The sequence below is a fragment of the Podarcis liolepis genome (assembly GCF_965112155.1).
Source record: "Podarcis liolepis genome assembly, chromosome: 11".
NCBI lineage: Eukaryota > Metazoa > Chordata > Lepidosauria > Squamata > Lacertidae > Podarcis > Podarcis liolepis.
In genome coordinates this window covers 4208673-4222981 of record NC_139565.1, presented here as the reverse complement: position 1 = coordinate 4222981, position 14309 = coordinate 4208673, and the positions used below count along the sequence as shown (strand labels likewise).

Below are 14309 nucleotides of genomic sequence, written 5' to 3'. Positions count from 1 at the left end.
AATGTTCACCTCCTCCCTGCACTAAGAAGAGCATGGGAAGGACAAGACAAGCCTGAGGTCTCTCTCTCTAGATAGTCCATGGGGAATATTGCCATGCCCCTTATTCCTGAACTGCTGAATATTCAAACCGCTATACAGATAAGGAAGAACATAAGAAGACCCAGATGGATCAGGGCATAGACACCATGGCTAGTACCCATGGGCTGGGGGGGGAACACCTGCCTCCCCAGTAAAATAATAGAAATATGTAACAAACTGACCAATCTCGTCCGTTCTTGCCCCCCCCCCTAAGTTCTGGCTACGCGCCCCTGCTAGTAGGTATTGACAGCTCCCTAGTCCAATAAAATACAATTATCCCCATCCCGGTACTCCAGCTATCGGGGAGAAAGCATCCTGAGGAAGAGCGCCATGGAACACCTTGACCCTCCCTGACCCAGGCGCTGCTCTGAGCCTCGCGGCGTCTCCAGCGCCTCGTAAAACCGTCGTGGAAACGATTCAGGCAAGAAGCTCGACCAGTGGCGTAGCGTGGGGGGTGCAGGGGGGGCCCGGCCGTACCGGGCGCAACATCTGGGGGTTAGGGTTAGGGGGCGCAAATCCACGGGTTAGGGGGCGCAAATTACTTGCCTTGCCCCGGGTGCCGACAACCCACGCTACGCCACTGAGCTCGACTCGTTTCCCTGTTTTGCTTGGATGAATGATCCCGCCTCACTTAATGCCGGATTCATATTCCGACCAGCTTTTCCTGCCGCCCTTCGCCGCTTCCCTGCCTCTTACCTCGAGTTCACACGACGAGGCGCCCGCCTCCTTCCCCCCCTCTCAGCTCCGCGTCTCCCCGCGAGGCACAAAATGGCCCTGCTCGCTCCCGGTAGCCGAGGGACCCGCGTCGTGTTTGCAGGAGTCGCCCTGGAAACCAGCCGCTCTCGCGGAAACTTCGCGGGCCGCCGACCGAGTACAGGGAGCCGCGAGGGTCATTTCCATTGGCGTTTGAAACTTGACCCTCGCGGCTCCCTGTACTTGGTCCGCGGCCCGCGAGACCGCCTAGTTTCCATGGCAACAGCGGCCGCGGGGCTGAAAAGCGACGGCGAGCCAATAGGGACATCTGGATGCAAAAGACAAGAAGCTGAAAGGAGTTGCGCATGCTCCGCCAGGCCGCCTTCTAATGTTTAAGACAAGACCCTCCCCGTCCCCGAAGTTATCTGCCTTTCCCAGCAAAACACTAGACAAATGTATTGGGGGAGGGGTGACACACTACTAATTTCAATACCTTGCCTGGACAGTCAGTATTTATTTGAAGATTTGTAGGACACGACTAAACAACAACAACAAACACGTAAACTTAGCCCATATGATGTGACCCCCCCCCACTGTATATTTCTATCATGTTTTCATTGGGGTTGGGGGGGCACCTGGCATCAGAGAATTTGGATTTAAAGAATGAGAGTGTAGCAATAACACGCGACATTCGCAGGCGAATTAGGGGAGCAAGTGACAGAATCAAGGCAATTACGCAGGTAATATTAATGCCTTAAATATTAGCACTTCTCACCCTATTCGGGCGTGCACTGTGTTCGCCTGCAAGCAATCGCGAAATGGGGAAGGGCCTCACTGTAAAGCCCCAGCGCCTGGCCTGGCGTTTTTATTCCGTGTATCGCCTGCTGCCATGAATTTGATGGCCAAGTTCTGTAATGCAAGGAGCCTTCTTGACCCTTGGAGGCTCCCTGCAAAACCGAAAGCCCCGAATGTGCGGCGGGTGACCTCGGACCGCTCGCCTATAAGTAGCCCAATCTACCTTGCAGGGCTGTCGTGAGGATAAAACTAGGAGTGGGAGAAGCACGGACACCAACACCTAGCGCTCAGAGGAAAGATGGGATGTATCAGCCTAAACGCAAATGCACGTCATTTGCGAAGCCACAGCAGCCCAGTTCTATTCTCTCTGTCCCTCTTTCGGTACCGTTTACGCAAATCATCTTGATGATCATCCCTGCACACGTGAATACTTCCCATCCATTGTACGCTTACACAGGATTTTCACTATATTATGTATGTATGTATGTATGTATGTATGTACAAAGCTTGGCAATGAAGAGTGTGTTTCTGGTTTCCCAGCAGCTCCTTTGGCCCTTCAGTTGTTTTGGGACTACAATTCCCATCATCCCTGTTTAGCTAGGGATGAAGGGAATTGCAGTCCCAAAAACAACTGGAGGGCCAAGTTTGGCCATGCCTGCTTTAGGGAATGCAGGGCGCTCCTCCCACAACCTTCTTTGTAACACAGTATTCCTGTTTCCGCACTCAGGCACGCACTGCCTTGGATGCACACCAATCCTTCCCCCTCCAGTGTATATCGGAAGAGGAGGGCTAATACAAGTCCAGAGAATCAACGGCTCTGCTTCTCCTGCAAAATCCCTACCTAGCCGCGCTCTAAGGAGGAACTGACTGGACTGGATCTGGGAGGAGCAGGAAGAGCGCAAGAACCGCGCAGAGCCAGGAGGCGGCTTCGCTCCTTCCTGCCTCCCTCCAGCGCCCGCAGGAGCCTCGCCCCTTCCCTAGCTTCCCCCCACCGGAAGCAGCTTCCCTATTGGCTGCCCCTCCAGCTGGGCTTGCTGCTGACGGCATGCCCCTTCTGCAAGGAACTTTGCAAATATACAGGACTGTATGGTCACGATTGCTCATAGTACTGGACACCGACGACGACAACAACAACTCTTTATTACGGCCGTAGACCAGCATAAACTGGACATCGAGATCCCACCATAGCTGGCAACTTTTCCCTTTTCTTGCGAGGAATCCTATTCGGAATAAGGGAATTTCCCTTAAAAAAAGGGAAGCGTTGACAGCTATGGATCCCACCGGGCACCATAAAATGGGGTGGGGTCTTTACAGTCACTGACTTGACCGCGCGTGCAAGCAAGCTGTCTCTCACGAAGAATGCACCAGCCCTCACGCCTCTGGTGGTCGTCTCCCCCCCCCCTTGTTGAACTACCCCTCCGGCCGAGACCCAGCCTTAAAGGACGGGCTCTTTTAGTAACTGGGAGCTGCCTTGCAAACGGGTGGTGGTGCAGGGGAAGAAAGGTGACGTGGGTTTGCTATTCGTGAAGAATGGCTTTCGTGGTTTATGTCTCAAAGGTAAAAGATCGGAAAAGGTGTGAATTTGGAAAGCAGCAGAGGAGTATTTTTTAGAAGGGGATAACTTGTTTTTGGAGCAAATGTCTTGGGCTTTGCAGTGCTGAGTTCGAATGCAGGTAGTGCTAAAGAATTTGCTGAGTAGACTGCCATTGTATTAAATAAGAATACCCCATTGTGTTGAGTGGACATGGTTAAGAAAGAATGTGCTGCACCTCCATGGTGCCTGATGTGAGTTCTGTTCAAGAAACTTGGCTTGTGGAGCTCTCACTGGCTCTCCATAGTCAGAAGAATAATAGACATGAGGAGCTTTACAGACAGTTTTGTGATACTTTTCCTTTTAAAGGTAAGAAAGAGTGCCTGGCTCAATATGACTCTTGCAGGATCCTTTGCTTGGCTTGGCAGGGATAGTATTTAAGCCTTTTGCAGCTCAGTGTGGCTGGGGAAATTTCTAGGAGAGTGGCTGGAAGGTTTCCAATAATACAGGGTGAGTCTTAAAAGAGGCCCCCGTGGAACATGTGTACTCTGTATCCACAGGGCCTCTTTTAAAGGATTCACCCTTATAAGAAGTTATTACTTCCCAGTAGCTATTTTATGGAGATGGGAATTTAGTGGTGTGGATATGGTCCCTACACGGAATTTGAGAAGATATCAGGCTTAAATGTTTGGATATTGGTAGGTCATGTGAGTTCAATGGTTTTGAGAGTTTTTCTAAAAAGCTGGAGCAAAGTATTTTGGGAGCAGCTCATGCTATTCCTAGATGGAAGGAGGTGGGAGGAAACTGGAATATGACAGCATGGTGGACAGATGAATGCAGTAGGGTCATTTGGGAGCGTAATGCAACTTCTGGGAAGGTTAGATGTACCTTGGTAGGGGGAAATTTATTGGAGAACAAATACTGTTAAGCTATAATTAAAAGGGTACTTAGGCGGGCTAAAAGAAATATGTGAAGGCAATGTTGTGGAAACATTTCAGTAGTTACACCAGTAGCATTGATATAAAGACAGATAAGGAAAATGAATGCTATCTGGAGGAATATTCCAGCTTTGCTTATTGAGAATCATACGTGCCCTTCTTAACTCTCATCTCATTTGTAAGCTACTTATGCAGCCACGCCAGTTTCCTTAGATGCCTCCCACTTTTCTATCTTGTTGTAATTGTCTGTGTTTGGGGCTTCAATATTTCTCCTTTTAGAAACACTTATCCATCTTGGACTCCCTTCTCTGTATTTTTGACCGTGGGATCTCATCCAGTAGCTTTTTCCGTTTTTCAAAATTGGCCTTAAAGTCCAGAGTGCCTGTCTGACTACACTCAGCCTTCCCTTTCCTCTGTATCATGAAACCCAGAAAGAACTGATCACTTCCTGCCAAGTTTCCCAGTACTTCTACTTTGTTGATCAATTCCTCCCTGTTAGTGAGGACGAGGTCTAGGATAGATGATCCCCTTGTTTCTTCCACCTTCTGGGATATGAAATTGTCAGCAGTAATGCTTACCAGGACATATTTGCCACTCTGAATTATTCCAATTCGTCTTGCTTGTTTCCCATATTCTGTGTGGATTTGTGTAGAGAAAACTGAAACCATGAGTTGTTCCCTCCAGCTGCTTCCTCCTTGTAGTTTCCTAAGAGATGTCAGAAGCCAGTTAAAAAATGACATAAGCCAGTTACAAAAAACAATCCAGCTTTGCTTTTGTTTACAGCCTTTATGTTGTCTAAAAGTATGTGAAAAATAGTTTCCCTCAAAGTCCAGTGACCAACACGATAACAGTGCAATACTACACTTTTACTTGGGAGTATGTCCCACTGTGTTCAATGGCTCTTACTCCAGGGGGGATAGCAGTCCCAAACCCAGCTTGGCAACAGTGGATTGTAACACAGTGGTGTAGCCACAGTCATAGCCACAGCCCCATTGCTCCCACTGGCTCGGACAGCTAAAGACCTGATGCTGGTGTAGTAATCAGGTCCACATCAGAGCCAACGCTCTGCCGGTGAGGCCAGCCCAAGATCCAGTCAATCCTAGACTGATTCAGCCCCTCTATGACCCGAAAATGGCTCATTTTGGATTATTATTTTTTTGCAGGAATCCCAATGGTGGATCTTTTGCCTACCTGCACTTCAGGCAGAATGAAGACCACACCAGAAGAGTGTGGAGGCCAGCAGAGCTGGTGTGGGCCGGCTGGGCGAAGACTTCTGCTCCATCCATGCCCCATAACCCCCTATTGTGGGGTTAGCTTGCAGGGTACATGTGCCTAGAATTGCACTGGTTGATTCCTTGGAAAAGCTGAAGCTCATTACATTAGATGGTTTAAAAACAGTGAGCAAAAGAGAACAGAACTTGATAAAGTAGGGCTGATAATGTAGTAGTAAGAGTTGTGTAGAGGAATATTCTGAAATATTATCGTAAACAGTTCATGTAAACTTTAACAGCAATGAATAAGAAATTGAAATAATGTGTGTATAAAATTATCCCCAGTTATTTACCTTTGTCAATAAAAGAAACAAGTCCATTTGTCCTGTTTTCTTTCTTGAGAGATTGCTACAGACTTGTAAAAAACTTGCTATTTTTTCCATTTCCATTTAAGCAGTGAAGATGATTTGGATCAACAATGGATAAAAAAGCACTCCCTCTTCCATGTTGTTGTTCAATAAAATTCAGAAATACGAGTTCATCTTGCGTAGGAGAAGATCAGATTCTGGATAATTGCAAACGTTAGATCTTGGTTGTTTTCAGGTAGGAAGGCATCTTGCTGTCAAGTTTCCTGTCAACTGAAGTGAACTGGAATTGTTCAGATATATTATAAATCTCGGCAGCATTGCTGTTGGCATGCAAATGATGAGAAGAGCTCTTTGTTTGCTTCTTATATCAACTGCTTTTATATTATACTTGTCACTGTTTGGGGAGGGGACAGATTGAAGGGTCAGAGTGAGAACACCTTATGATGGAAAAACAAAGAATGGCCAGAATGAAAATGTGTCAGACAATCAAAACAACTTTACTTAAGTATTCCTATTAGTTTCTACAGAGCACGAAGAGGCACCATGCTTTTTGAATCAAATGGACAGCAATAGCTTTTTCCAAATTATTCACAAATGAACAACTCTAATTATACACACATCGTAATGAGTTTTTCCAACCCTAGCTGTTTGACTTCCCTGGTAACTGCTGCATTTTTAGAACACAAAAGCAGTGGATTTTCAATAATGATGCGGTATTTAACTATTTAGCCTGTCACAATACAAGAGTGGGGCATGGAAACAAGGTTGACAACTTTATACTGATTTTACCTTGTTTTTCTATTTATTGGTTTTTGTATAGACTTAGAGAGTTTGTTGATTCAGCATTTTGTAAGCCATTCTAAATTAACAAAATCATTTTTTAAAATTAAGAAACACAGGAAGGGGCAAAAAACAAACCCAATTGTGTTGCAGTGTCAAAGTGCCATGAAACGCATCTATTTCGGGACTCTGGTGGTAGCCTTTGAGACGAGGATAATGAGCTACTGACACATAATACATTGCTTCTCTGGAGTTAGACCATTCGCTCTTTGAGCTCAGTATTGTCTACACCAGTGTTTCCCAACCGGTGTTCCGTGGCACACTAGTGTGCCGTGAGACACCGGCTGGTGTGCCGTGGGAGGGAGGCGGGCGAGTCGGGCGGCGAGAGGCGGCGGCGGCGAGGATCCGCGTCGAGCCGGGGGCGGCTCCGCGGTGCTGGTGCCGAGCGGCGGGGCAGCGTGCGCAAAAGGGAGGAGCGCGAGACAGCGGAGGAGGAGGAGGCCGGCATGTCCGGGCAGCAGCAGCAACAGCAGCAGCAGCAACTCCCGGCGACGGCTCCTCCTCCGCCCGCTATCGCCGCCACCACCACAACAGCCGCCGCCGCCTCAGCTGCCGCCGTCCCTCAGTCCGTCGCTCTGCTGCCTCCTCCCACCCCGGCAAGGGGAAGGGAAAAAACTTTCACTTTTGTGCGTCCCTCCCGGCGTGACGCTGCGCGCTGACGTCACGGGGCGGGGCTTTAATGGTGGTGTGCCGCGAGATTTTTTTCCGGTAAACAGGTGTGCCGTTGCCCAAAAACGTTTGGGAAACACTGGTCTACACAGGCTCGTAATGCCCCTCTAATGTTTCAGGCGATGCCAGGGATTGAACCTGAATGCAAAGCATGTGCTTTACTGAGCTCTGGTCCTTTACCTGTTACAGGACTGTTGACAGCTATGTGCCACCAAGATGGGAGTCTCTGGTGCTCTTGCACAGTCCTCTGACGCAGGGGCCTAGACTGTATACTTCAGATCAAGGGATGTCCCACCAGAGCCAAGAAGATGCCAGTCTAGCTAACAAGCAAGTATTGGAGGAAAGAAGGCATTCTGCCAAAAAAGGGTTAACACTTGCCATGTTTAAGACTAGGTTTTTTAACCAAATAAATAGGTTTAAAATTGGGACTCGTCTTATACACAGGTAGTGCTGAGCGGGTGTTTTCTTAATTTGGAGTCCCCAAAAATGGGGGGAATCTTATACATGGGGGCGTCTTATACACGGAAAAATACGGTATTTTGTTGCTGTCCAGAAACACTCCCAATGAGCCATGTGGGGCAGATTTCAAACTGACTGTTTAGTAGAGGGAGGAAGAATTCACTACCCTACAAAAACAGCTGGTGGATGTAACAGTTCTTCCAATGCCACAAGGCCTGATGCCCTCGGGGCGTTTCCCAGAAAGCTCCTTCTTTTGTGCTCTGCCTAGAAGCGCAGTTCAATAGTCTGGCTTTCCTCTAGGCTCTTTCACAGCACCTTTCCTTTTTAAGTCTGCTTTCAAAGAGAAATTTGTTTGCTATTTCATCCAGTGTTCTTCCAAACGCCAGCTGGCGCTGAATGCTAAATGGCAAAGGAACAAAGGCACAACTTCCAAAAGTATTTGGAAATGTTCTGGGAGCTGCTGAAGCTGTTCTTTATAGCTTTTTATCCGGAGGCCTGTTGGCTGTTGCTAGATGGTCATGTCCTTCATGAAAAAGATTCTCACAAAGCCTGCAGATCTTTATTTTCAACGCCTACCCAAACAATTATTTAAGTCCATTAGCAGTAGCATTTGGCTTAACCTACAATTGCCCAGCCACAAAGTTGTATTATACTCTTTATCATTTATATAGTGTCGTAATTGGAATGTGGCAAGGAGATGTACATAAAAGGCATATCATTGTAAACAACCAAAGCAGCCTATGATACCACAGTCCTGCTGCTTTTATAAAACAAAGACTGATAGCCAACTAAGTCACGTTCTGAGTAGACCCATTAAAATCAATGGACAAATTACTTGAGTCCATTGATTTCAAAAGGTCTACTCTGAGTATGACTAGCATTGGATATCACCCCAACACCCCAAAATAGTTTGCCTTATTTTAACTACATTGCTAGTTAATCTCAGGCTTTGTAAATAGGTCAGTAGGAAAGGGGGGGGGGCTCTCAATCTCACCTCCTTTTCTCTCAAACACACTTTAAAGCAAACAACTCGTAAAACGAGATACAGATCTGCAAGTAGCAAAAGTAACTGTTCTCTCAGTTAAAACAAGCTAGCCAAAAGGTTTCACAATGCTTCAGTAAAGAAAACAAGGATGATGTAACAATCTTTTCTACCCAGCTAGGCCTTGTTATTTGCAAATTAACAGATAGGTATTTAACAGATGGGTATTTAATTAATATGGAGATACATTTAGTATTTTTCAGCACCTGGATATATTCATTTTTTATTTTTGAAATTTATATATAATATTTCTGCTTGATAGGGGCTCCCTGTGTAGTTCATAGTTTAAACTAAATATAGTATTAAAAGCCAGGTTCAACAATAAAATCTGTTAAAGATAGGGGTTGCTTACTATAGTTAAAGGATTAGAGTTTTAGAATAGTTTTCTTCAAAATCATTTTTGGAACAGGAAACATGTTTCCATTTATTAGCCAATCTACTCACTTCTTGTATTCATCCGTTAGATTTATACATTTCAAGACTCTGTAGTATCTGTAGTGGATTATTTCATTTGTGATTGGTATATTTACATATTCTTGCATAGTCTTGCATAATAGGCTCTAGAACATATTACACATGTAATAACAAGAAAATTAAAAATAAGAAGATTTAAGCTTTCTGGCAAATGGACTCAAATCGGTTATACATTCAGGAGAATATACCCTGGTAGGCTCTTGTTTAGTTGAGAAAACTGAACAGCTGAGCAATTGTGAATAGAACAATACGCAGCTGAATGAGAAGGGGTAAGGGCATAGGAAAATCACCATGAGAAAGCATTATTTTGCAGCAAAAGAAAAGCATTGTTTTTATATTATTGTTTCCAACAGTTTAATTAATTATTTTGGTGTGTTTTTCCCCAAGACTACACATAAAAGCACCCCCTCCTCCCCACTGATCAACCCAAATGAAACATTGTGGAGGGGCCATATGTTCTATGTGCTAAGGTAAACACTCCAAACATCTCCCCCTGCAAAGAAGCAATAACTATGCTCTGGACTGACCCAGTCAACCCCCTCCAGCAAGTTTTTATCAGCCTTGATAGACAGGCATCCAGAGGGCATGTGGTTGGGCAATAACCTCCAAGCAATCACAGTTCAGCATGAAGGCAAGTGATTATGTCCTCAAGATTCTGAGGGTTCCGACACTTCTGGCCAAATATCAATAGCTTCAGTAGAGGGTGCAGATGTGACGAAGCCTTCTTTGCTGCTGTCAGTGCTATAAGATAGGCAGGATTAAGTGCTGGCAGCCATGTTTGGTCATCTTCACTATGAGACTTCCACTATTTGTGCTGCCTTTGCTGTCATACCTGCTTCATAGTCTGAAGCTGCCAGAGAGCTCAACATGCCATGTTGGACTCAGCATTGGAGAAGGTCTCTTCTTGGTGATTCCATAGCAGGGGCGCCATATAGAGGAGCCAATGGTCCCCCAAAATGTTCAAGGAGGGCCGGACCCCCTCAATATTCCACAATCTGTGGTGGGCCTCCCTGGGTGTCCCCGCGGCTGTGGTGGGCCCCAGGGGGCCTACCCACGGTGGGCCTCCCAGCCTCCCCCTGATGCGTGATGTCGCACGTGCGCTGGGCTCCCCCACAGTAGGGTGGAACCTAGCGCCTGCGTTCCATAGTGACATCAGGTTCTCAGCAGAAGCACTGACTATGGCAAACATTCCCCCCGAGCATGCAGGAATCCTTCCTTTTCTATTAGTCTCGGGGGGTTGGACCATCCTGACCTAGACAGGCCTGTACCTCTGCAGGTGGAATCTGCTGCTGTCATTCTAACCAGTAAACAACCAAATCAAAGGCATCTCTGGCTAGATGTATTGGGCCTATAATGTGTTTGGACAGCTCCATGAAGTCCTAAGCAAGCCTGTTCGCAGGAGCAACCTGGCATCCCCCTCAGCAGTTATGGATGGTCCATACAATTTGTTTATATGTTTAGTGTAATATGCATATTTTGATACTAAGGAGGCTTCCTAAAGTGTTTGTTCTCTTATGTCTTAATGCCTTTGAAGAAGAGAAGATGCCAAAATGCACCAGGGTGACTATTTTGTGAAACAAAATTTGTTTAAAGCATAATTTAAAGGGTTCGGTTTCTCTTCTTTTTGACTTCCAGGTTCTCTAATGAACACATGCTAATTGTATGAGATGTGTTCCACATGACTTCTAGGGAATAGAGTTGTATGTAACATGGCAGGTTTAAAAACAAAAGCAAATAATTATTGCCATAAGGATAGAACACTATCGCCAATATTTTTATTGCCCCCTTGCCTGCTCTGGGAGTAATTACTCTCTTGTCAGGACTTGAGCCTGCAGTGATTCCACATTTTTAATAATATATTTATTTACATATTTAGATACAATTTTTCAATATGAGTCTTTATAAAATAACTTACAGTATCTTAATATGTACAGAGAGAATTTAAAATGGTAGTTATTATTAAACAATTTAATAAAAGCTATATATATATAATTGCATCTTTATCTGAAGTAACACACATCACCATATAGGGAGGGCACTCACCACAGAGCCATTGGGTGGCAGGAAATGTTAGTCCTTCTCAAAGCAGTCTACTCTGAGGGTATCTAGGGTTGGATTTCAGCTGTGAAATTAAATCTAAAATTATCTAACTGCAGCAATGCACATTTTAAAGATGTGTGTCTTCTGTCATTTTATCATCTGCTTCCCTAAATGTCTTTTCAGAAGACCACTGGGTAAAACAGACAGGATGCCACTGCTTATCTGAGGAAGCAGCAAAACAGAAAAATACTGGGCTGAAAAGCAGCACCTCTACCAGCAGATGGTGCCATATTGTTACATCAGTGCTGAGCTATTGATAACTGTTTTCTGGTTTGGGGCAGGGAGAGGCAGAGGAAATGAACAAGCTGCTACATCAACTCTGTTTGTTGCTGTATTAATTATTAATTATTATTATTATTATTATTATTATTATTATTATTATTATTATTATTAAATGTGTATACCACCTTTCACCCGAAGATCACAGGGCAGTTCATAACATGAAAATGCAAAATGAGATAAACCCTGCAGAGGCTTCATCAGGCACATGGCTGCTGCCTGGCTCCCAGTCTTTATATTGCCTGATGGGATGCAACTCTATTGAATTCGGCTCCTGATGCAGCCTGACTGTTGCCAGCATCCATGGCTGCCACTTCCACACTGAAAACCAGGCTCTCGAGACATGCTACAAAGCACACACAGCCAGTTAGACGGGAGCGGGTGGTGCTCTAGTCTAAGCCAGTGTTTTCCAACCTTGTTTGCTTCCTGTGCACACACCCACCCCATCCTACCAGTAGAAAGGTAGCTACTTAAATGTTTTGTTTGTAAATAGAATATGTTTTATGTATAATTTTCATGATTTATACAAATTACAATTAAATAAGATGATAGGAACATAATGAATTGTTGAAGCAGAAAAATGTAATAGTAGTAGTAGTAATAATAATAATAATAATAATAATAATAATAATAATAATAATAATAATAATTTATCTGTAATCCCTCCCCATCTGACTCGAGTTGCCCTAGCCACTCTGGGTGGCTTCCAGCATATATAAAAACATAGTAAAACCTTAAAACGCTTCCCTATACAGGGCTGCCTTCAGATGTTTCCTAAATGTTATATAATTACTCATCGTCTGGGAGGGTATTCCACAGAGTGGGTGCCACTACCAAGAAGGCCCTCTGCCTGGTTCCCTCTAGCTTCACTTCTCACAATGTGGAAACCACCAGAAGGCCCTCGGAGCTAGATCTCAGTGTCTGGGCTCCCAGTCTTTATATTGCCTGATGGGGATGCAGATGCTCCTTTAGGTATACTGGACCAAGTCTGTTTAGGCCTTTAAAGGTCAGCACCAACACTTTGATTTGTGCTTGGAAACGTACTGGGAACCAATGTAGGTATTTCAGGACCAGTGTTATGTAGTCTTGGCGGCTGCTCCCAGTCACCAGTCTAGCTGCTGCATTCTGGATTAGTTGTAGTTTCTGAGTCACCTTCAAAGGCAGCCCCACATGGAATGCATTGCAGTAGTCCAAGCGGGAGATAATCAGAGCATGTACCACTTTGGCGAGACAGTTTGCGGGCAGGTAGGGTCTCAGCCTGTGTACCAGATGGAGCTGATAAACAGCTGCCCTGGACACAGAATTAACCCATGACTCCTAGGCTGCACACCTGGTCCTTCAGGGGCACAGTTACCCCATTCAGGACCCCACACCTTCCCACCCCGCCCCCCAAAAACAATACTTCTGTGTTTTCAGGATTCATCTTCAATCATAGAACCATAGATCTGGAAAGGACCCCAAGGGCATAGCCACGAGAGGACAGGGGAGGCAGCTGCCCCCTAGATCAAGTAAAACAATAAAAATACTTAACTAACTAAAACATACATCATTGTAATTGCAAATCTCACTTACCAGTTTTCAGCTTTATGCAGGTTTGGCAAACACACTGACACTTGTCAATTAAAGAATCAAGGTGTTAAATATTATATGCCTCATTATTTCTAAACCATGGTCTATCCTGAACATGAACTTCCTGAACTGTGTTAGTGCTTCACATTCATAACATCCTACTGTCTGCCTTTCATGATTGTTCAGCTTTTAAAATAAATTAATAATAATAATAATAATAATAATAATAATAATAATGGGCCAAGTTCCATCAGTCTCTAATAATAAGCATTAGTGAGGCCACTTTTGCTCTGGCTAATTCAACACCATGGACTGATTAAAGGCAAATCCTAGTGAACTTTCTTCAGAAGTCACTGAAGTGAAAGTGAGGACACAGTTAATCCACTTGGATTTATTTTAAAACACATGAGGACCTCCAGCCTGGAATATCAAATCCCTCGTCAGCCTTGCCCTGTGCCCTCCTTGAATATTTTTGCCTGCCTGAAATGTTTCCTTAAACTACAATCATGTGGGATGTTAGCATCCAAAATGCATATGTAAAGGGTTAATGTTTGAAAGGGCTGTAGAAACCTGTGATGTCATACACTCTGTGGAAGTTATTTCAGTTGGTTCAGTTATTAACAGTCTTGTGAGTCTCAACAGCAGCAGGTATGTTACGTTGTGCTGCTGTCTGCCTCAGAGTCAGAGTATCACTTAGTCTGTAAATGTTAGTTAGTCTGTAACAGCTTAATCTACTTCAGCCTCCCAACTTCCACCCTTCACCTTGCCCACTTTCGAAACCTCCTATCCACAGACACAAGCATACGCCAGCCAATATTCACAAAGAAGCCACATTCACTCACCTTTTGCTCTTTGTTCATTCATGGAAGTGCCCTGGCTTCGACCCACAAATATCCGCAGGCTTCTGTCGATCAGCTTCCGAAAGTGAATTTCAACCAGTTCACATCAACAAACATCATTGCCCTGTTTCAGCCTCACAACATCCAAATGAGAACTGTATTGGCTTCCACCCACCAACATCTGCCAGCTTCTGCTAGGTCCACCACTGGACATTTGCCACTAGCTTGGACCATGGATATCAGCTGCCTTCAAGGCACAATTCCACACTGCAAGTGAACTTGCCTTATTATTGCTCCGTAGCATCTTACAGCCAGATGATCATCTCCGTCCATCTGCCTGTTCACTTCCTCCAGGTGGAAGAAGACTGAATATCACAGCTGTTGCTTGCTGTGTTCTGTTGGGGAAGAGGAAGAGACCCACCTT

General features: G+C 45.0%; 2 long non-coding RNA genes across 3 annotated transcripts; both read left to right on the top strand.

Moving 5' to 3' along the window:
- The first annotated feature begins 1129 nt into the window (after positions 1-1129).
- Positions 1130-10696, top strand: LOC310688517. 2 transcript variants are annotated; one of them, XR_014516997.1, is made up of 2 exons: positions 1130-1511; positions 9486-10696. It is a non-coding gene; the product is annotated as an uncharacterized lncRNA (long non-coding RNA). The 2 variants fall into 2 exon arrangements; XR_014516998.1 differs by lacking the exon at positions 1130-1511 and adding an exon at positions 5706-5849.
- On the top strand, positions 2882-5625 carry LOC310688528. The gene is made up of 2 exons (XR_014517010.1): positions 2882-3123; positions 5199-5625. It is a non-coding gene; the product is annotated as an uncharacterized lncRNA (long non-coding RNA).
- Positions 10697-14309: the final 3613 nt, after the last annotated feature.